General features: G+C 33.3%; 1 protein-coding gene across 3 annotated transcripts in view; it reads right to left on the bottom strand.

The window, feature by feature from the left end:
• The window catches only part of SGCZ (sarcoglycan zeta), a 1,126,701-nt gene that overhangs the window by 358,979 nt on the left and 741,996 nt on the right, over positions 1-25,726 (bottom strand). The window lies entirely within an intron of this gene.

Here is a 25,726-nt window from a genome sequence, read left to right as displayed (position 1 = left end):
ATAATACTAATAAAGGTATTAAAATTTAGGAAAAGAAAGCAGAGGACTTAAGAAAACATACACCACGCATCTGATTATTTGTGCCAAAGAAACACAGGGAGGATAAATCAGATTTTAACGAGATGGGTTACCTATTGAGGGGATGGAGATACACGAGAAGAGTGAAAAGAAAGGCAGAAATGAATATAGGATAGTCGGAATGAAAAGGAACTGTATCGCACTTTTCAGAATATACATGGGATATAGTTTGAATATTTGTCATCACCCAAATCTCATGTTGAATTGTCATCCCCAATGCTGGAGGTACGACCTGTTGGGAGGTGTTTAGATCATGGAGGTGGACCCCCCATGGCATGGTGCTGTCTTTGAGATAGAGACTGAGTTCTAGTAAGATCTGGTGGTTTAAAAGTGTGTGGTACCTCCCCCCCCCAACCACACTCTCTCTCGCTTTTTCAATGTCACATGGCTGTTCTCGCTTTGCCTTCTGCCATGATTGCAAGCCTTGTGAGGCCTCCCAGAAGCAGATGCTTCCAGTGGGTCCTATAGAACTGTGAGTCAATCAAACCTCCTTTCTTCTAAATTACCCAGTCTCAGGCATTTCTTTCTGGCAATGTAAGAATAGACTAGTACAATATGTTTGTATAGTTATGACTTTTAGAACTACATTACTGGTTCACATACTTGAAAAATGAATAAATAAAATCAACCACAGTGTGTGGGGAAAAATTAAATAAAAATATTTTAAAAATGAGACTAGCTATATTACAAATGAAAAACATAAGCACACAAATATTTGGGAAAAGAGTGAACTACCCTAAATAACTTCAGGAAGCAGTACTTTTCACTGGATATCATAATGCCAAAGACAAAAATGACTGTAAGTAAATACTGAGCTCCAGTGAGTAAAGTTGTTTCTCACAGGGCTATGGGTAGGTGATTCTGAAACCACATGTACATTAGGATTAATCAAATCAGTGAATGTATTATAGATAATGAGAGCTAGGTGTCTCAGTAGTGAGGAAAGAAATTTAAAAAAGGGAAAGTCAAAAGAAACACTCTTTTGGTGGATTCTAAGTAGAGTTGTCAGTATGAACTCTTGGTTTTAATAATACAGATAAATACACAGATAAGGAAATAAATACAGCTGTGTAGCAACACATGGATTACTATCTTTATCTAACAACATATGGATTAGTTCTCTATCTATCTATCTACATATCTACCTACCTACCTACCTATAATCTATTTCCCAGCTCTGTCTGCTAAAAGGTTCTAGGAGCAATGATACCCCAGAAGCAATGAATACAGCAAACACAGAGCTCGTGGTTTGTAAGTATCATTCTCCAATTCAAAACAAACAAACAAACACCACCATTAAACTAGAGCTTCTTGAAGAAGTGGCTGATCAAGACCTAGGATTAGGAAAATATGAGATGAGCCAGGAAATTAAGTGTTCATAAGAGGTAAGGAAATATCAAAAGGACATAGCGGCCAACTTGACAGAGAGTTCATTCGTCAAACCAGACATACTCTGATCAGCAAAATTAATAATGACAGTGTTAGATTATAACTCATAAAAGTCCATGAGTTGGTTATAACTTGAATAATGGAATAGATGAATAATTCTTCCTGCAAAATAATTCTAATACATATAGAAGGCAAAAGGGAGATATGAAAATCATCATTAAGTATCATTGATGCAGGCAAGATCCATTGATAGATGCTAATGTGAGTAAACATAAGTTTGAGGGGAAGCAAGATATTTGAGTAGTCTCAAAGTATCTATCTCAAGATGTTCATTAATTACACAAGGACAAAAACAGTAACTTTATAGTAGAGAAATGTAGCCAACAAAACTGTAAGGAAGTAATGATGCTTAATATCACCAGTAGTAAAACATCTGTATTTTGTAAGTCCTAATATGATACACTGAAAAGGGAACACTTCTATGGTATTCTCACATCCTCGCCCCAACCATAAGTAAATAAATAAAAGCAAGGAACATAAACTCAATATAATCAAGAGACAACATGAGATAACCCCAAACTGAGAGACATATTTTACAAAATAACTGAACAGTATTCATAAAATGAGTCAAGCCATAAACAGACAAGAAAAAAACTGGAGATTATGCCATAAATTGGAGAAGACTGAGACACAACTAAACACAACATGGGGTATTGATTTATATCCTGGGGAAAAAAAATCTTAGTGGGTAAAGTGAAATTCAAATAAAGCATGTCACTTGCTCAATAGCATAGTACCTATTTAATTTTGCTAAATGAATTTTGGTTATGTAAATTGCTACCATCAGGAGCAGCTAGGCGAAGCGTATACATGAATTCGCTTTACTAACTTTGCAACTTTTCTGTAAATATAAAATTATTTCAAAATAATAAATCAAAAATATGAGGTACTTTTTTACTTCACATTTTGAAGATTTAAAAATTGAGCAAATAAAAGGGAATGCACACTGTCCAAGCTAAAAGAGTTATTCATCCATGATTGAAAACTCAAAAGCCTAAATTCAGAAACCACTATCCTAAGACATTAACACAATATTTAGGATAATGAAGGCATTTATCAATTAAAACACCTGAAACTATACAGAAATTTTATATTAACTGGAGAGCAGTTTTCAGTGGGTGTCAGTGCTCGCTTGCAGGGTATGGAAATGCAGTGGGACGATATGTGGTGCCCCAAAATTACTTGAGACATTGACAGTGGAGAGGGTCAGGCAAGCGAATAGCTCTTCAGGGCATAGAAAGATGTTCATAACAACAAGAAATGTATCTAAAGACCAATTGTGTAATCACCAACTGAGAAACACCAAAGAACCAAGAGACGTATTCTAAGTCCAAAGAAGTAGATTTTATCACTGCTTTGCCTTGTGTATTAGATCAAGAGAGACAAGTATGTGTAGTGTTTCAAAAGGTAGAACAGCGAGATACGACCTTCTTGCCTAACTTTACAGCTAATTATCAGATGCTAAAGTTGGGAGTCTACAATTTGAATTCAATTTAGATACGTGTTTTGAGACAGTATTGTCAATTAATCATTCCTTAATATTTAATAAAATGATAGGCAATACTTTCATTTGGCCCATATTCTCCTGTTAAAATCAGACATCTATAACTGAATCAGATCCTGAACCTAAATTTTCATTATTTAATCTAAATATGTTCCCCATAGGAAAATGTTACTTTCTCTTCTCATCCCATAGCACATGGAAAAAGCACCACACCACCCTGAGAAAAGATATGAAAAGGAATTCAGGGTGTTTTGGTGATTCAGAATGCTATCTTCATCCAATCCGGTTGCTTCACAGGGCTGCTGTCTGTAGGATTCTCTGTCAGCTCCCATTAATAGTATCTCCTACATTCCTTGTAGACGCTTCCCTCAATGGTGATAACTTGTTTTAGCAGTAGTCCTATCAACAGCTAGCCCCACAGGAAATATCCTCTTCTATTGAAATGGCTTCTATTCAGAACACCTCTTAGTTTCAGCATTCTGTTCTATACATGATGAATATAGCTTACCCCAGTTACCAATCCAGCCAGCATTGCAGTATCCCCAGTGTCTCTCACCTCCTTACACATGCGTAATTTCTTTCACAGTTAACACTTGCTACTCAAAATCAGTACTGTAGAGCCTTTTAGAAAGGCAGAATCTCAGCCTCTATACTAGACCTACTGAATTAGAGAGTGTGCTTTAACAAAATCCCCAGGTAATTGTTTAACCATTAGCCTAAGATGCACTGACCTAGATCAATCAGCGTGGCAGTTTCAGTACCATATTTAAAGGCCAGCTCATATCGAGGTCCCTGAGGAGTTTTTCAGTGACAGCTTGCTGCAAAACTCTTCTATAAACCATGCAGAAAGACTTTAGACTAGCAAGATATTCAATGCAAAGTCCTACAAAAATAACTTACATGTCATCTAAAAAATTGCTTTTTAGGCCATTATAAAAATATTTATGATTTCACTTCTTGTAAAAAAAAATCTGAAAGGTGCCATCACAAAATGTAGTTGCTTGCACTAGACTCTAAGCTCTTTCAGGACCAATGCACAGGAGTTACTGAGACAGCTGGACATAACATATTGATTGGGGAATACTGTCAAAGATTTTGTTATATATCACTTCCACTTTCTGAAAACGTTTTAATACTTAGTGGGTATTTGGAAAAGACTTTCAAAAATTTACCTCATTCAATTATTAATTATTTAATGTATACAATAGATTTACTTCCAGGCAGCCATACTTTTATCTCCTTAAAATATCATTCTATATTATCCAGAAAAATTGACTCTTCTCATAGACATATTTTAAATATGTAACATTGTGACACTCAGTTGCACTCTATCCAATTGGAATAATAATTAGGATTTGACCCTAAGGAATTTACACTTTTGCGAAGAAGACCTAAATATAAGCAAGTAACTATACTAAATAGAAAAAACACAGAGGTGCAAGAAAAAAAAATGGAACACATAGGTATTTATGCATTTACAAAAATTCCATGTAATTTGTGCTCCATTTTATTATTTTAGTAAAATTTACTATCTTAAATATTTTTAACCACACTATTTAGTGTTGTTTAGTACACTCATATGCTTGTGTTACTATCATCATCATTTGTCTCCATAAGTCTTTTCATCCTGCATAACTAAAATTATACCCATTATAAAACTATTCCTCATTCGACCCATTTTGTTTTGACAACATTGTTCTTTCTGTACCAGTTTTTTAAAAATTCTGTATTCTATTCCATTGGTCTATATGCCTATTTTTTGCCAGTACCACACTATTGATTACTGTAGCTTTAAAGTAAATTTTGAAACAAGGAAGTGTGAACACTTCCACTTCGTTCTTCTTTTTCAAGCTTGATTGTTTTATTTGGGTCCCAGGAGATTCTATGTAAATTTTAGGACTTTGTTTTCTATTTATGCAAGAAAAAGTCATTGGGATTTGGATAAGGATTGCATGGAATCTGTAGATCATTTGGGGTAATACTGTCATCTTAACAATATTAAACCTTCCAATCCATGGGCATAGAATGCCTTTTCTTTAAGAATTTTTTTTAAGTTTTCTTTCATTGTACAAATTTATCACCTCCTTAGTTAATTTCTATTTCATTCTTTCTGACGCTACTGTAAACTGAATTGCTTTTGTAACTTTCTTTTCCAATTGTTTCTTTTTAATGAATAAAACACAACTGATTTTTTGTGTTGACTAATATTCTGCTACTTTGCTGAATACGTTTATTAATTTTAACCATATTTTTGTGGAATCTTTAGGGTTTTCTGTATTTAAGATCATACTATCTGCAAAAAGATAATTTTGCTTCTTCCTTTCCAATTTGTAATTCATTTATTTTTATATATTTCTCTGGTTAGAATTTCTAATGTTATGTTGAATAATATTAGAATGGAATCTCATGAGAGCTCAAATAGCCAAAAAACAGCTTGAGAAAGAACAAACTGGGAGGGCTCACACTTTCTGATTTTAAAACTTATTATAAAGATACAGTAATCAATAGTGTAGTACTGGAATAAACACAGGCATGTAGACCAATGGAATAGAATACCAAGTTTTTAACAAGTGGTGTAAAAAAAAAACCCTGGATATCCATACGCAAAAGAATGAAGTTGAACCCTTACTTAACACCATATACAACAAAATTAACTAAATATTAATCAAAGACCCAAATATGAAATCTAAAACTATAAATTTTTTTTAGGAAAACATTGGGCAAAAACTTCATGACAATGGATTTGGTAATGATTTCTTGAATATGATACTAAAGGCACAGACAACAAAACAAAACACAAACTGTATTTTGTGAAAATATTTTCAAAAATGTGTATCAGAAGGCACTATCAGGTCTTGTTCCTGACGTAAAAGTAAAAGCATTAAATTGATGTTTGCTGTTTTTCTACACAGCTTTTATTATGTTAAGGAAGTTTCCCTCTACTCTTAGTTTGTTGAGTGTTTTTATCATGACAGTGTGTTAAATCTTGCCACATGTTTGTTTGTTTGTGCATCAGTTGAGATGATCACACGTTTTTCTGCCTTCATTCTCTTTAGGTGGTGTGTCACCTTGATTGACTTATGTGTTGAAACAACCTTTTGTCCAGGAATAAATCTTATTGGCCATAGTTTGTAACCTTTTTAATATGCTTTTTAATTCAATTTGCCAGTATTTTGTTGTGGAGCTTTGTATCAACGTTCATAAGGAATACTTGTCTCTAGTTTTTGTATCCTGTAATTTTGTCTTGCTTTGGTATCTGGGTAATGCTTACCACATAGGCTGATTTAGGAAGTTTTCCCTCCTCTTCGACATTTATTAAAGTTTGAGAAGAATTGATGTTAGTTATTCTTTAAATTTTGGGTAGAATCCACTGGTGAAGCCATCAAATCTGGGGCTTTTCTTTGTCAGGAGATTTTTTGGTTACTAATTCAATCTTCTTATTAGTTATAGGTCTATCCAAATTTTCTATTTCTTTGTGATTATGTCTTTCTATGAAGTTGTCCATTTCATTAAGGTTATCCAATTTTTAGTTTACAGTTGCATGTAGTACTCTTATAATCCTTTTTTATATCTGTAGAATGGGTAGTACTGTCTCCACCTTCAATTCTGATTTTGGAAATTTGAGTGGTATTTTTTTTTTTAGTTCATCTAGCTGTTTGCCAGTTGTGTTGATGTTTTCAAAGAACCTAATTTGTATGCTGATTTTATTTTTTATTCTTTATTTTGTTTAACCCTGCTTTAGTCTTTATAATTTCTTCCCTTCTGTTACTTTTGTGTTGAGTTTGTTCTTCTTTCATGTTTAAGTTATAAAGTTTATTGACTTGAAACATATTTTGTCTTTTAATGTAAACATTTATAACTATAAATACCCCATTTAACAGTGATTTTGGTGTGTTCTATAAGTTTTGCTATATTTCTATTTCCATTCATCTCTAAATATTTTTATATTCCTTGTGATTTTATCTTTCGACCATTGGTTGTTAGAGTTTCTTGTTTAATTTCCACAAACGTGAATTTTCCTGTTTCTCTTCCATTATTGATTTCTAATTTAATGCCATTGTGGTTGGATAACATACTTTCTATGGTATCTGTATTTTAAAATATATCAGTACTTAATCTGTGGGCAAACATATGGTCTCTCCTTGAAAAAGCCCCATGTACCCTTGAGAAGAACATGCATTCTGCTTTTGTTCAGTAGAGTGTTCCATATATGTCTATTATATCCAGTTTATTACATTGTTCATGTCCCGTAATTCCTTACTTCTGATGTTTCTCCCTATTATTGAAAGTAGAGTACTGAATCTTTATCTATTTTTTTACAACTGTCTGCTTGCCCCTTCAGTCCTGTCAACTTTTGCCTCATATGTTTTGATGGTCTGCTATTAGGTACACAAATGCTTACAGTTATTAAATATTTTTCCAGTACTGGACATTTTAGTAGTATATAATGTCCTTTTCTTGTGGAACCTTTTTTAAGAATCTATTTTGTCTGATATTAGTTTAACTATCCCTGGTATCATTTACATGGAATATTATTTTCCACCTTTCACTTTCAATCTATTTGTGTCTTTGGATACAGAGTGAGTCTCCTGTACAGTTGCATCATTTTTAATCCATGTACATTTAAGTAATTACTGATAAGAAAGGATTAATTTCTAACTTCTGTGATTTTGTTTTCTATGCACCTTGTAGGTTTTGGGCCATTCCTTTCTTGTATTACTCTATCTTTTGTGTTGATTTTTTGAAGTAAGACATTGAAATTCATATCTCATTTTCTTTCATGTATATTATTTAGCCATTTTCTCTGTGGTTGCCATGGGGATTATATTTAACATCTTAAAGTTATAGCACTCTAATTTGAATTTATATCAGCTTAACTTCAATAACATATAAAACTCCGCTCTTTTGATGCCTCTGTCTCCAATTATTTCAGTTGTTGATGACACAGAATTTTATCTCTATACACTGTATATCCAAAAACATAAATGATTTTTAATACATTAGTCTCTTATGAGGAAAACAAAATGTAAGTTACAACACTAAGCTACAATAACAAATAATAATAATAAATAAATAGTAAATAATAATTAACTGATAAATAAAATAATAAAATAAATAAATATAGTAATAAAAATAAATAATAAAATAATAAAAAATAAAAATAATAAATAAATAATAAAAATAATAAAATAAATAAATAAATAAAATAATAAATAATAAATAATACAATAATAAATACTTTTTAATGTCTTTTTCTCTTAAATCATGTAGAAAACAGTAGAGTTATAAAATATTGTTAAAATAATACTAGCTTTCATAATTGCTCATGTTTATCTTTACTAATATCTTTATTTCTTCATATGGCTTTAAGTTACCATCCAGCTTTCTTTTATTTCACCCTGCTAGAATCCCTTGAGCATTTCCTACAGAGCAAGCCTAGTGGTAATAAACTTATTCACCTTATTCAGCTTTTCTTTATCTGAGAATGTCTTAATTTCTCCTTGACTATCGATAGACAGTTTGTTGGATGTAGGATTCTTGGTTGCCTGTTTTTTTTATTGTTTGCTACTTTAAATGTATCTGCTCAATGCACTGTGGTTCCAAAGTTTCTGAAGAGCAATCTTCTGTAATGTTATTGAGGATCCTTGCACGTGTAGAGTCACTTGTCTTTTGGATTTCAACAGCCTCTCTTTGTCTTTGTTTTCCAAAGGTTTAGATTAAAACACGTCTTGCAGTGACAGTCTTTTAGTGTATCATACTTGGAGCCACTGAGCTCCTCGGATCTTTATATTCATGATTTTCAATAAATTTGAAAATTCAGCATCATTATTTCCTTAAATATAATGTCTGTCCACTCTATCCCTCTTCATCTGGGACTCTCACAGTGCATATATTGCTCTGCTTGATGGTTTCCCTCATGTTCCTTAAATTTTTTTCACTTATCCTCCATCTTTTTTCTTTCTATTCCTCAGATTCAATAATTTCCACTGTCCTGTCTTCTAGTTTGTGGATTTTTTATTTTCTACCAGCTCAAGTCTGCTTATAAAATCCTCTAATAACTTTTTGTTCCAGTTACTATAGTTTTCAACTCTAAAATAACTTTTGATTTCTTTCAGGTTTCTATGCTTTATTAGTAGTTTCATTTTGTTTATACATTGTTTTCTGGATTTTTTTCTCCGTCTTTCTTTAATACTCTGAGCATCTTGAAGACCACTGTTTTAAAATCTTTGTCTAGTGGATCTAACATCAGATTGTTTTCAAGAACAGCTTATTTTATTTGTTCTTTTGAAAAGGTCATATATTTCTGTTTTTCTGCATCCCTTGAGATTCTCCCCACTTCCTCAGGTTTTACTGGTTTTTGTTTATTTATTTATTTTTAATTGTTATAGACTCTTCCCTTTTAGGGAATTAGTCTTGAGGTGTAAACTTAATGTTTTCAGAAGTCATTTCTGAACCTGTGACTTCTCCTGGGCATTCTTAGTAGCTCTGTAATTTTTCCCATATTTGAGATTGCTTTTGAAGATGCTATTCTTCAATACCTGGATTCTAAATGTTTAAAAAAGAGAAAAATAAGTGGTGGGGCACTGGCCCTTTTAATTCTGTGAAAGTCACTTCAGTTAGTGGGGAAGAGCTTTCAACAATGGGGGCAAGTGCAAAAACAATGGCCATTGTCTCTTTATTTGTACTTCTGTAATCAGAAGCAATAATCACCAATCTGAGCACACATCTCTTATATTTGCAGGACAGAATCCTTTTTGTCACTCTGGTTCCCTAAAACAGTGTGCAAATTGCTTCAGAACATACTAGAATATTTTAGTTCCTAGAGGTGCCTGCCATGGGTTGAGAGGTCTGGGATGGGTAGTTGCTACTGTGCTACGAGCAGCAATCAACTGAAATTAACTACAATTTACCATCCAAGTCTTGTTCCAGAAATTGCAAGTCTTTAACAGACATCAGAATTCCAAAGTTGTAACAGATTCTGATAGTGTAATTATTCTCTAGCTCTGAAGCCATATTTTAGGTCCTTCCTAGGCTACCATCTTTCCAGAATCCTCCTCATGTGCTTGCTTTTGATATATAACACTCCTAGAGCAAGTTACATCATAGTGTAATAGTATTTAAATAGGCTTTTGATGAAAATGACACCCTCTTAAATCAGATCTTACTGATGCAAAGTCATTCTCTAAGAGTGAATTGCACACATGCTAAAGATTATTTAATTCTCTTTCCTGGGAAATGTAAAACATACTTAAATATTATTTTGAAACAAATAAAATATTAGAACACAAATAATTTAATATTGACCATTTAATATGGGTCAAACTAACTCATAAGTGTTAATAAAAAAATGTATGGCAACGAAATGCTAAACTTTCTTACAATTAATTCACAACACATTTTCACTTACATTTTTTCAAAGAGGTGGCACATCACTTATGAGTTTGGGTTTAATAATCCAGTTCCATCACTTTCTAGCTACATTACTTTACATAAGTTGTAATGTGGTTTTGACTCAGTTCATCAGCATAATAGAGATAGAATGATATATATAGATTGGGTGATAGGCATCAGCGGTAATCTATTTCATTCACTACATCCTTCAAATAAATTGGAACAAAAATATAATGAAAATCACTACCCTTATCTTTAGAGTGCAGGCATAAAGAAGTAAACTTTTATGATATGGCTAATTTCAATTTATTTTAAGTATCTTGCTCTAATAATAAGATGTTACCTTTCAGAAATTATTTTACACTCTCAAAATTTTTATTCAATGCCTCTTTTTAAAATGAGTTATAGTTATTTCATACATGTCTGATCTTATCTTCTAGTTTATTAGATCTTGAGAGCAAAGGTGGTACCTCATCTAACTCCACAATATTGAATGTGCAGCAAATAATTGACTTAATGTATTTAAATTTTGAGTTAAATGAGGATTTAAATAATTACCCATTTCATCTTTCTAATGCCACAGATAAAGTGTAGACACTAACACCTTAAGTAATTTATTCAAGTTCATGCAAATTTTTAGAGAAAAACATAAAAATCAGGTTCTCCTAGACTTTCAATTCAATAACTCTCCATAAAATTAGCCTGATTTTCAAAGTATATTGAAATATAACAAGCTTACTGTGCCCAAGTAACCTCAAATAAATCAAGCTGTCCATAATCTAACAAATAATGAATATAAACTGCATTATGCTTAACATGTACTAGGCCTCACGTATACACTAACTTCACAAACATCCCATTGCCACACTAATTGAATCTACTGTTATCCTGCCTTGTTTCCACTGTAATAACCTACTCACTCGTCTTCTTGCATCCCATTGGCCTGTTTCTTTCTAATTAGTTCTCCATGCCACAACCAAAATGGATTATTTCAAAATGAAAATCCACCAAGTCACCACCACTACTTTCTTACCCCTCCACCTTTTGCCTCAGTGGTGCCCTATCACTCCTAAGGAAAAACATGGCTTTTAAACATCCTTACAACAGATTTTAAATTTCACCATCTTACTACTACCTATACAGAAAGGCAACCTCAGCATCATTGACATGTTGGGCTGGATAATTCTTTGTTGTGAAGGCTTCTTGCATTTTCATATTTAACTTTTACTTTCTTCAGATATGACCTTAAATACTGCTTGCTCGGGAGATCTCAGTCTGGTCTACTGTCCTCTCAAATCCAATCCCTCTCACATATGCATGGAAAATATCAGGAATCTCTCCTTCATAGCATGTGTCATAATTGTAAATCTGTATTTGTGTGATTATCTGATAAATGATTGTCTCCATGAGTGTGGCATTATAAAGTGCATTTGTCCCCATTTCCTGGCATGCAACTCCTAAAATCCTTGGAATCTTTGAACTGATGTCTTTTTGTATGCTACTGATGGAATGATGACCGGTAGCCCTTAGGTAGCTTCAGGATGGGACTTGTCACCAGAAAGACCAAGGTACGATTAGAGGGTTAAAACTTTCAACCTCACTCCTGGCTTTCAGGGAGGAGATATTGGCTAAAGGTTAAGTTAATGGACAATGGCTGATGGTTTAATCAATTGTGTCTATAATAAAGCCCTTATAAAAACCCGAAAAGACTGTCTTAGGAGAGCTTCTGAAGAGCTGAACACATGGAGGTTGCTAGACAGGGCATGAAAGCTCTGTGCCCCTTCCCATATACCTTGCCCTGTGAATTTATCAATTCTTTTGTAATATCCTTTATAATAAACCAGTGAATATGTTTATCTAAGTTCTGTGATCCACTCCAGCAAGTTAATTGCACCCAAAGAGGCATTGATGGGAACCCCAGCTTCAAGCTGGGTTGGTCAGAAGTTCTAGATGTCTGGACTGATGCCTGGTGTCTGAAGCAGCACAGTCTCGAAGACTGAGCACTCAATCTGCAAGATCTGATGCTGTCTCCAGGTAGACAGCATCAGAACTGAATTAAAAGACAACTGGTGTCCACTACTTTTTATGTGGGAAAAACCTCTCCCAATGTTTGGTCACAGAAGTCTATGCTAATTGTTGTGTAAGAAAACAGAAAAAAATATGCTGAGTTTTGCTTTTTCTGCACACAATGAGGTTAGTTCTTTGTTTTCTCCTCACTCTTTTATTATCTCCAGTGCCTGGTCAATTTGTTGGCACATAGCGCTTAATACGTGTAGTAAGAATTAAGAGATATAATTTATTTGTCTCTATGAGGTACATGCTATTATTAATTTCTTAGTGAGGAAGGAACAAATTCTTATAAATGTTGCAAAATTTGTCAAAAGTCACAACTTAAAAAAATAGCACAGCAAGAATTAAAGTTATTTAATTGCAGACCCAATATTCCTAACCCCAGTTTTGTTGGAGAATTGCTTGAAAAAATCATGTTTAGAAAATGATTTTTATCCATTTATTTTCTTTCCAAGTTTATTTCTGAGCACACAACAAAGACTAAACATATGATGGTTGGAGATAATCAGTAATTAAACCAAGAACCATTCTGATGCAGAAGGGAGATGAATACACAAAGGTATGTATAAAAAGTGCCAAATGTATGAAATCACTCTCTTGGAAAGACCTCAAAAGAGTCATTCGAACTCGAGTTCCCAGAAAAGATTGGTTTGCCATAGTCCTCCACTGATATCAAAATAGCCAGTTCTTTGTGTATTTAGATACTGGCACTAAGACACAGTAAGTCGTGTTAACAATTTTACTTCCTTATCAGATCTTTAGTGATCTTGGCCCCAGACGCAATCATCACTTCATCAGTACCAGTAAGAGACACAACCCTAAGTTAACTGCAAGAGTGCCATCAGAAAAACCTGCTTTCATTTATTTGAATACTTTGGAAAAAAACAACATTCTCAGCCAGACACTTTAATTACATCTAATTAATGTTACTTTTTCTAATGCTTCCCTTTAAAAACTCAGTGTTTTATAAATTACGCTTTCTTCAAAAATGTAACATTGACTAAAGCATGGCAATTTAATTTGTCAAAACTACTAAGTGGTTCAAAATATAGACAATCTGTGTCATTATAGAATGTTATTATGTTTAACTCATGTAGTGTCCTCATTATCACATAATTGTGAATAATTTGCAGTGCTTAAAAATACATTAATTAGTATATGCTTATAAATCATACTTAAAGAAATAGTATCATTGTACTAAAGATGCTCCTTAAACACCTGTAATATGAATACCACTTCTCTGAGGACATCCACACATACCATTCCAATCACACATATATATATATATGAATGATATATTCATATATATGTATATATATGAATGATATATTCATATATATACATATATATGAATGATATATTCATATATATGTATATATATGAATGATATATTCATATATATGTATATATATGAATGATATATTCATATATATGTATATATATGAATGATATATTCATATATATGTGTATATATATGAATGATATATTCATATATATGTGTATATATATGAATGATATATTCATATATATGTGTATATATATGAATGATATAATCACATATATATATGAATGATACAGTATCCAATTATTTTGATGACATATACAAGGAAGACATAGTCTCTGGGCTGACTTTCTCAGTGAAGACTGCATTCCCCCATATGAATTTCCTCAAATAAGGATTCCTTTTGCTAATAAATTATTCAATGTATCCTATAATTATTACCAACTCCCTGGAAAAGTATTTTACCACAAATGTCACATCACCTACATAAATCTGAAAGCCAATTTAATATTTACTAAATATTATGAAGCTATTAAATGAATAAAAATAATAATTTCAGTGCCCATTTAACAGCACTGAATTTAAGAAATCACTCCAAGTGTTAAACATCAAATAAACATCTGCCAATAATTGCTATTATGATGATTCTAAATAAATGAATAGATTCACTTCTTAGGCATTTTACTAAGGGTTCCAATGAATATCCGATCTATGTCAAAGAAATAATTACAAATAAATATATCAGCATCTGAGATATGGACACACACCCACAGTTATATAAGCTGAATTTCTGAATCTGATTTGTTTACCTCTGTGGCAGTTAATAAATAATAATAAAATATTTTATTATTGCTCCTGTATCTGTAAGACTTTTCCCACCAAACTACATTTCTCAAATAAGAAATTTACTTCTCTGGTTTTTGCAATTCAGCATTTGATCATAGGTCTTATTATATGAATTTTAAGAGTTCCAATTCTAATTTTAAAAGTGACCTTTAGTGGGTTTGTGCAGCTCAAATTGTGAATTAAATTCTCAGTAATCTTTTTGAAATGATGGAAAAATATGAATCTTGTTTAATATCTTTATTTAAAAGTAAATAAGGTATTCATTAAAGGCTTATCTTTTATTTAAGAAAGCTGCTTGTTCATGGTTTCAACTAGGTTGAAAGCCAGAGAGGTATTTACCCAATCAACACCTCTGCAGTGCCATTCACAGACCTACCGTACCATTGTCTTTGAGTCTGAATAGTGGTGAGTTGATGAACTCAAGGCTTGATATTTATATATTCACTTCGTAGTTACTTTTATCACTTAGAATGTGATACTTTTAACACACAGAATGACCCAAAGTAGTTTCATGGTAATTATCCCAACCCTATAATGGGATATCATTACATTATAAGAAAACTCAATATTGATGTTTAAGCATGCAGTGGTCAACGTTTCTCCATATTGCAAGGATCCTCTTCCATTCTACTGGCCTCAAAAGGCAGAATGTATTGCCCTATTTAACTGGGAGAAGGAATATATCAGTATTAAAATGTTCCTCCTGTATACATGCAAACCTTATTCTATACAAATGTGTTTCTGTATGTATAATGGTTTAAAAACGAATACTGTACCTATAAATAACTCTTTATAAAAATGTTTAGTTTTTATTTCAGAAACAAAAAAGGTGATATTATCAATGCTAAATTATCCCTGAAGAGAATTTAACAAACAGTTCTCACCCTAAACCATAAAAGTTACCCACATCTTCTTGTGCAGTTTTACAAGGACTGCAAGACCTGCTTGGTGTTAACTGATAGGGAAGTGGTAATCCAAGAGTCTCTGTAAAATATAAATAGTATTTTACATTTCATGGGTCCTGCTAATTCTGAATGACACCTAGGAGAAATGCTCAGTTAAAAGAAATAAGTAACTGGGTCACTGAACATTAAAGAGGTAATTTAGAATGAATTAAAATCTGTAATAAAATTCACACCTGTTCCCATACTTATTAAAATATATTACAAAGGTTTATGAAGTACTCTATTACAGAAATAGATAAAATTATATTTTACTAAGATAAAATAGTTTAAAACTGTAACTATTTTCACATTTCATTTTTATGTATAAGATTATTAAGAATAAGAAAAGCTTTCTCCTCCATATGCTGTTGCATTCAGATTAAACCAAAGTTCTTTAATTTTGTTATCACATTATACATATGAAATAACTTCATTAAAATATCATGAATTTTTCACCATCAACCCTAGAATAAATATTAGGCAAGAAAGTCTACATGACATTAAAAAATGAATTCAATACATCAACAAATGTTTCTACCAAAAACTAAAATATCAATTTTGACCCAGAATTGTCAACTACATAGGTGTTAGTGATAGGTATTAGTGAAAACATGTGGTGAAAATTCACAAATAAATAGAACTGAAATCTTATAAGTCAACGTAAGTAAAAAATGAAAAAGCGGCCGGGCGCGGTGTCTCACGCCTGTAATCCCCGCACTTTGGGAGGCTGAGGCGGGTGGATCACGAGGTTAGGAGATCGAGACCAACCTGGCTAAGATGGTGAAACTCTGTCTCTACTAAAAATACAAAAAAATTAGCCGGGCATGGTGGCGGGCACGTGTAGCCCCAGCTACTCGGGAGACTCAGGCAGAAGAATGGCATGAACTCAGGAGGCGGAGCTTGCAGTGAGCCGAGATCACACCATTGCACTCCAGCCTGGGCAACAAAGCGAGACCCTGTCTCAAAAAAAAAAAAAAAAAAAAAAAAAAAAAAAAAACAGAAAAGAAAAAGCTTCTACGAAAAGTATTATCTTTAAATAATCCCCCATTGGTACTAGTTTTCATTGCCAAATTTTGCATAAGTCATTCTGTGGGAGGACAAGATTGGGGAAAGTTACAGGGGAAAGAATAAGTCCCATGTTGACAGAAATAGAATCTTTCTATTGATGAACGGCTGCCTGCAACTGGGAAGAGTGACTGGCAACAACACAATTTAACATTCTCCAAATAAACAAACCATTTTTTGCACTTAGAACTGATGTACTAAAGATACTCTGCTAAACACAAGAAAACGAGAATAAAATACTTTTGATTTGCATTATCATACCAAATGATATGCATATGCAAACATCCAAACTTCTGAATCATTTTTAAAAATCTTAAAAATCTATGCAGATGATTACGAGGCATTTTGGGTCTATGGACTTCTAAATCTACAGAAACACCCACACATATACAGGAACACACACATAAACTTGTGTGTTCACACAGAAAGTGATGCTAGAAATTAGTTTTTAAACCTATTTGATTAGTATCAGATGCACATTTTGCAGCAATAGTCATCATAATTATTCCTCAATGTTTAGTCATGGTTTTACTTTATAGAGAGCTCCATGAATTAATTTCAAGAATAAAAAAAGAACTTACACTAGGTAGCCCTGTATAAAAAATTAAAACATATATGTCCATTAAAAATTTGTTAAAAGACTTTTCTAAATTACGTATTGCAGAAATTATCCTCCCAAGAACTTTGAAACCATACTCAGAAACTAAAACACCTAAATTTACTGTTAGATTTTGATTCACACTAAAAATCAATTACTTGTCCTTGACAAAATCTTTTGTCATATCCAAATGATTTTAGTCACCAAAGAGATATTGGATTTCTTTTTTAAGTCACAGACAGCTTTAATCTTGCAAATGCATCATTCCAAAATGTGTGAGATAAATTTGAAAAGGTCAAATCTGCTGTAATTAAAGCCATTCTTTAGATGTCTTTATAGCTGAAGCAGCCAAGTGTCTGTACTCAATGCCAGAAGAATTAAGTATTCAGATACATATTTTTTACTCTCCAATCTAGCATCAAGCTGTGGACTTACCCAATGAGTTATTTTGTTGTTGTTTAAGGAAGTGGAATATTTCAAACCATACAAGTAGATTCTGATACAGCTCTAAACATTGCAACACAAAGTGAAAAGTTTAATGTTTAATATCATACTATTAAAAAGCAAAAGAATTACATTTCAATATGAGTCTAATGAAAATGTATAGTTTTATTTGCTTTTTTTATTCCAGTATATTTAAATATCTAAATATTATCACCTTCTAGAAGTGGTATGTTTTCCAATCCATAACAAAAGAATTGTGGGGTTGCTGCCAGAATACAAGTAAAGCAACTAATAAGTAATTGTAAATACAAATTTTTGTAATTTGTATATAAAAGTAGCAGCAAACATTATTAAATATAAAAAGGTTTTTAACAAAAGTCCTTTCTGTTGTTATTTAAACAAATGACATATCCATTCATGATTCATTTGCATTCCAGTGATTGTTATTAAAGCAAAAGAAAATGCATGTGACTCAAAATGTACTAAGATTAAATTTTCATTTTTGGCTCAAAATAGAGGTAATATTTGAACTTGTTTTATGTCTTTATTGGTTGGATTTTATTTACAAGACAACTTTGTGCTATAAATTGTTGGAGATAAAACCAAATTTCTATCCAAATCTTTCAGAATCTTTTAATGAGGGTCTTACAGCTACAAGATAAAATAATCTGAAACAATTCCAAATTAAGGAATTATATGACAAGTTCCATATCAATCATATATACACACATACAACAAGCATTATATTTGTTCAAATAGTACAATGTTGAATGTACATATTGTGATAGTTATTATTATTTTAACTAAGACAGGGTCTCTCTGTGGCACCCAGGCTGGAATGCAGTGGTGTCATTATAGGTCACTGTCACCTCAAACTCCCGGGCTCAAGATATCATCCCACTACAGGTTTGCACCACCATGCCTAGCTATTTCTTTTAAGACAGGGTCTCACTATGTTGCCCTGGTTGATCTTGGCTCCTGGCCTCAAGCAAATCTCCTACCTTACTTCCCAAAGTATTGGGATTACCGTTGTGGGCCACTGTGCTGGCCTGATGGTTATTCTTGCGAGTCAACTTGACTGGGTTAAGGAATGCCCTGACAGCTGGGAAAACACATTTCTGGGAGATTTGTGAAAGTGTTTCTGTATTAGCATTTGAATCTGTAGTCAAGAATCAGCAGTAAAAGAGGTCCACTCTCACCAGTGTTGGTGGGCATCATCCAACTTACTGGGACCTGCCCCAATAGCACAAAAAGCAGAAGATGGGTTCTCCAGCTTACAGACAGAACACTGGACTTGTGGGCCTCCATAATAATGAATATGAGCTGATTCCCACCATAAATCTTTCCTTATATATTTCTATATGTCTTGCTGATTCTATTTCTCTGGAGAACCCTGAATAATATACATATATATGTATGCGTGTACATAATTTATTATAATAAAAATTAAAGTAACAAGTTATTAGTGAGCTAGTAATTTGAAAAAGCCCACACTGATGCCAAATTTCTCCCTCTAACTCTTGAGAGAACATCTGCTTATCTATGGCTAATGATCAGAGTTTGATAAGATTAATGTTTCATTTATTGAGCAATTTCTGTTTCAAATTCTACCCAAGTCCCACTGTGTATGCTAATACACTGATTCTTCCAACAACTTGGTGAGATAGCTATTAAGATTCATACTTTCAGATGAGATTATGAAGTTGTGACAAGTTGGCTGCCAGAGTCTTGTACAGTTAAATGACCAAATAAGAACTAAAATCCACTACGGTTTGACTTCTGCATACATACTTTTTGCCTTGTGCTTCATTGTCTTAGACAATCAGTCCCCAACCTCCTTTATACACCTTCAGAACGAGACAGACATTCATGTACTCTAAACCAAACTATTACCTTCCCCTCACTGTGCTTTTCAAAAGGTACAAAAGCAGGCTGTAACCATACTTGCTATCCATACTACATACCCACTTTGTTCCCACTGGGAAATGTTTGAGGACCGCCTACTGGTTGCAAATATTTTTCTTCTAATTTTTGATTTAATTAAACCCTACTTATTCTACTTCCTTTAATATTTCCTTCCTTTCCAATTCACTCTGTATCTTTTCATTTTTGCGACTAATTTACAGTAATAAATTATAAACATTAATATTTAACTCTATAAAATACTTATTTCTGAAATTCTTCATATGAATTTTCACTGGCCTACTACCATTGTATTAATAAGAAGAAGGCTGTTGGCAAAACAACAACAACAAAAACCACCACCACAACAAAACCCTTTAAAACCAACTTTGAGATACTTAAGTACTTTGGTTTTAAGCGTTTGATTTTATGAGCTCATTAACGAGTGTTAATATTCTTCACTGAAATTTGCTACCTATACTTTTATGCTTCTTACCACTGTGACTTGTTTTACATACTAGTGATTTTTATTATCCTATTAGTATTCTAAAGGGAGTGTGGGTAGTAGAAATGCCACAATTATCTTATTTTTATTAGATACCTCCTCAAAGTAGTCTTACACTATTTTATTCTCCTTCAGTAGTTTATCATCTACTAAATGTGTCTAAAACAATATACACAAAAGGTTAATAAATGGCTCTGTTTAGCTAAGTCTAGTCTAATTACCATGAAAATGTTAGATCTAAATTTCTAAACATTATAAATTTTTTGAAATGTTCTGCTTTTCCTAAGAATATGCTATTCCAGACTATCTTAAGTTTACACATGTAAAAGAGAAGGAAATGTAGGAAATATGTCTGAAAAATCATACCTCTTCCTTAGATACAAGAATTTTTCAGCTGAGGTTTTATATCATCACCAATTTAATATCACTTCTTGGTGTTGCCACCTTCGGCTCTCAATACACAGTTAACTTTTATCTTCTGGAGATTTTTAGACTTTAAGGAACTCACTCAAGATTGTTTAAGAAATGATTCAGGGAATGAGTTGAAGACTTTAATTTTCCAAGTAAGTGCAGAATAATTATGACGATGGAACCTGATGCATATGAAAAGCAGACAGCACCAAATTCTGGTAAGGATGTTGCACAATGTGCATCCTCATTCATTTCAGGAATAAAACGTTTCATCACTTTGGAAGACAGTTTGGCAGCATTTTTACAAAACTAAGCATAATCTTATCATGTAATCTAGCAATCATGCCCCTTGGTATATACCCAATGAAGTTAAAAACAGGTCCTCATTAAAACCAGCACAAGAACGTTTATAGCAGCTTTATTTGCCACACTTGTAAGCAACCAAGATGTCCCTCATTAGGTAAATGGATAAACTGTAATACACTCAGATAATGAGATAGTATTCAGCATTAAAAACAAATGACCTATCAAGACATAAAAATACACGAAGGAATCTCATATACATGTTTCTAACAGAACGAAGCCAATCAGAAAATGCTACATACTGTATGATTCCAACTACATGACATTCCAGGAAAGGCCAAACTATGGAGGCAGTTTAAAAAAATCAGTGATTGACAGGTGTTATGGGGGACAGAGGGATGAGTAGGTGGAGCACAGAAGATTTTTAGGGCAGTGAAACGTTTCTGAAAAAGACTGTAATTATGGATATTGTGTTCAGATTTTTAAATAAATGAAACTGAAATTTAAAATAGAATAACTAAGAGCAAATCTGGTTGATTTGTTTCAGCTCAAATTCATGATTGCAAAGCTCATGTCTTTATATTTCTCCCAAAAAATTAATACTCCCTGCTCCATTCACTCTCATGCTTTTTCAGAGTAACAGTTTTTATTTATTTTCTCTCCTTCCCACTTTCACTCTTGTTGATGAGTTTCTGTTTCACTTGTAAAAAAGGAGTAATCTGCCAAGAACTTCAAAATCTCTGGTCGCTACATCTGCTCACCTTCATGTCCTACATTCTATTACCTCTCCTTTTCATATGGATGAACTGTCTTTGCTTCTAATGCCCACCCCTCTAACTGTGACTAGGTCCTGTCTCCTGTTGTATTCTGGTTCTGCAGCGGGACAGGATTAAATGCATAGAGGTACGTATAAAATAGAGTTTATTAAGAAGTATTGACTCACAGGATCACAAGGTGAAGTCCCACGATGGGCCATCGGCAAGCTGAGAAGCAAGGAAGCCAGTCCGAGTCCCAAAACCTCTAACGTAGGGAAGCCGACAGTGCAGCCTTCAGTCTGTGGCTGAAGGCCCGAGAGCCCCTGGCAAACCACTGTTGTAGGTCCAGCAGTCCAGAAGCTGAAGAACTTGGAGCCTAACGTTCAAGGGCAGGAAGCATCCAGCACGGGAGAAAGAGATGGGCCTGGACACTCAGCTAGTCTGGTATTTTCTCTTTGCTCCGCCTGCTTTTATTCCAGCCGCATTCGCAGCTGATTAGATGGTGCCCGCGTAGATTGAGGGTGGGCTTGGGTCTCCCAGTTCACTGACAAAGGTTAACCTCCTTTGGCCACACCCTCACAGACACACCTGGGAATAATACTTTGTATCCTTCAATCCAATCAAATTGACACGCAGTATTAACCATCACACCTGTTATCTATTCACGGCTATCATCCCTGCAATTTTCTTGCTGCTGCTTCTGCAATTTTAATTCCTCTGCTAAGTCCTTCACATCAAAAAACAACAAAATAGAGTTAATTTAATGTGAAAAAAACTAACAACTTTCTTTACCCCCAGGTCGCCTACCTCCAGTATCCTATTTCTCTTTTTTTTTTTTTTGAGGTGGAGTTTAGCTCTTGGAGTGCTGGAGTGCAACGGCACAATCTCGGCTCACTGCAACATCCGCCTCCCAGGTTCAAGCAATTCTCCTGCGTCAGGCTCCCAAGTAGCTGGGATTACTGGAGTGTACTAGCACGCTCGGCTAATTTTGTATTTTTAGTAAAGATAGAGTTTCACCATATTGGTCAGGCTAGTCTCGAATTCCTGACCTCAAATGATCCACCCGCCTCGGCCTCCCAAAGTGCCGGGATTACAGGCGTGAACCACGCGACTGGCCAGCTGTTTCTTCTTTTATAGCTGCTTATTTCTAACCATTTGTCTTCAATTACTGTAATCCCATTCTCTCTTGAACCTCTTTCATTCAGGCTTATTTTCTTCTACACTGAAACAGTTTTCAAGATGACTAATATAGGTAACTATTTATACATTTGCCATATACTTTATGTATAAATAAAGTACACAATGCCAAGTATAATATATTCTAGTACATTACACTTAGCAACAGCATCTACATTCTACTCCTTTGACATCTACAATCACTGCTCCTTGAAATATTTTTTCACTTTTCTTCAGGACACCATATTCTCTTATTTTTTCTCCAACCTCCCTGGATAATTCTTCTCATCCTTCTTTGCCAAATCCACCTTATCCCCCCACAAAATTTGAAGTTTCCCAAATTTCTCTATTATTTCAATGTTTACCCTTTGCTACACACCAACATTACTTAAATCCAGTTTCACGACTTCATTATGCTTATAACTGCCACATCATTCTTTATACTCAATTTGGAAATTTATTCAATGTTCGTGTTTAATCATTCTCATCATGCTGACTCCTTCAGTAACAGAGCTTGGGGCTTGAAATTCTAACCTTACAAAAACTTTATGCTTATCCCCCATAGTACATAAACTTCTTGAATATTAAAAACATTTCATTATAAAGACTATATACTTTATAATGACAATAAAGAATATATTTCTAATAACATAATTGTATTCTATATTTATTTCAAAACTGTTGAAGTTTCAAAGGTCACATATGTCTTTAATAATCACAACAAACTCCCATGATACAATTTTAATTATATAACAAACCTGTACTTGCACTCCTGAACTTAAAAGTTTGGAAAAAGAATATCATTCTTTAAATAAAAGACTTGTAAAGACTTAATGAATAAAGTTACCTTGAACATTTGATAACTTTAATATTCACAGTTTATATTTATCAATAGATGCTCTCAGGAAAATAAAAAGGCTCCCAACAAACTAGAAGACAATATTAATATAATCAACATACAAACAGCAAAGTGTTAATATCCAGAATACAGAAAGAATAATACAAATAGCCCAATTAAATAATGGACAAATGATACAGATATTATACAAAATATGAAAACATGAAAAGATAATTAATATATGATGCTTAATTTTGGTAACCAGGGAAATGCTATTTAAACACAGGGCAGGATGACATTTTACACTAGCCGGTGTGAAAAAAATTTAAAATTCCAGTCACAAGTGTCAGAAAAGTTATATAACGTAGGAGACTCATACATGACTTATAAGTAATGAGATGGGTAGGGGTCATAGAAATCACTGCCTCACTATCAACGGGGATTACTCAATTCACTAATAAGGAAGGCATGCAATAAGTTTCACAGTCATTAATTTTGTGCTTTTTGTGACAGTAATAGTAAAAAATAATTTTTATCAATCTCACAATAAATTTGACCAAATATTTTGTGCAATTGAATTCCTTTAGATCCCATTATTTCATTATGGCTGAGTTTACTGTTTTATTTTATAGATACCTATAACTCTAGAAGACACAAGGATTTTGTAACATCACTTGCCTCTGAGAGTTAAAGTGGGAGGGGTTTTTTTAATTAATATTTATTACCTAACATTTGAATTTTATACTAGGAGAATGGATTATTATCCTGTAATAAAATTAAAATTTAAAAAATTAAAAACTTTTAAATTAAATTAAAAAGTTCAGTAGATGAGAGGTTCCATCTCTAATCGGGGGATAATAACTGATTCCATTATAAACAACTAGAAAACTAGACAAACCATATCAAACAATCATTTTCAAACACTGGACAACTGGCAGCTAAGGACTGGTTTTCCGCAGTTGAGAAGAGAAATAAACGATGTAAGATCTACAATAGCCCCTGATTTCTGCCTGGGGATATTTCCCGGACCACACCATTGACAACAGAACCCAGACAGAGCTTGGAGAAATCCCTGAGTTAAAGAGACGGAAATGCTATTGCAGGAGGACCAAGCGAGTATCTTAAATTTAAGGTAGGAACTAGACAAAGAAAGAGCTCCAAAAATCAACATAGGTTTCCCCTGAGTAATCCAGAGACTGACTGACTAACTCAGTGAGCATGCATCCCTGAATCTAATATCTAAATTCCCCTCCTTGAGTGTACAGGGTAACCACCTTGAGCTGTGTTCATATCTGCAAATGACAGGTTCATCTCTGCCTCTCAAAACTGCATAAACCTGTGCTACACTTTCTACCTTTTATGGAAAGCATACATAATTTCACAAGCAAACACCATTTCCTGTATTTTGGAGAATTCACTCAAGCTTTGGATACTGTAAAACCCTCTGTCATCATAGAATAATAAAATGCTAGCCATTAGTTACTCAGAAATTGTTCAATAAATCTAAGACAACTTAGATATAAATAGTTATGAGCGAGTATGGCTCATCATTAATGTTCGTAAAAATTAATGCTGTCATTTATGATGGAGAATAAAAGACTAGAAATGAAACTTTGATAGAAATAAGTGATACAAATAAACTTAACATAAAGTGAAAGAATAATAGATGTGTTAAAATATTTATTGTATAGATAAATTTATGATGAAATTGTGTTGAATAACATGAATCGAACATGTTTTGTATATTACACCAGCTGTTACATCATCACAACCTTTTAAATATTCCATTAACTACAAAATGTACTTATCACTGAAATAATCTGATTAAATGAATTGGGATAACGGGTAAGGATTGGTATAAGCTGAAAGCAATACCACACTTTTAAAATTATGTTTCTTTGTGTATTACATGAGAAAAGACGCTTGACAAGTTAATTACTGCACAATGCTTATTATAATACTTAAACGTGGAAGAAAATCAGTAAATGTTTAGAGAATAAAATTGGTGAATTGCTTCCATTTTATACCATTTCCTGTTTAGTTCAGGGCTTACCCAAATTTGCAGCTCTAAATAAGGCCCAATTATTTACTCCTCAAATAGCACAAGATGCACGAAGAAAAGTGAAAGCTTTTGTTTTTCCACTCAAATATTCTAGTCTCTATC

This window comes from Symphalangus syndactylus, chromosome 1 (assembly GCF_028878055.3).
Source record: "Symphalangus syndactylus isolate Jambi chromosome 1, NHGRI_mSymSyn1-v2.1_pri, whole genome shotgun sequence".
NCBI classification, from domain to species: Eukaryota; Metazoa; Chordata; class Mammalia; order Primates; family Hylobatidae; genus Symphalangus; species Symphalangus syndactylus.
Note: the sequence above shows the minus strand (reverse complement) of the source record. Positions and strands in the feature narration are given on the sequence as shown.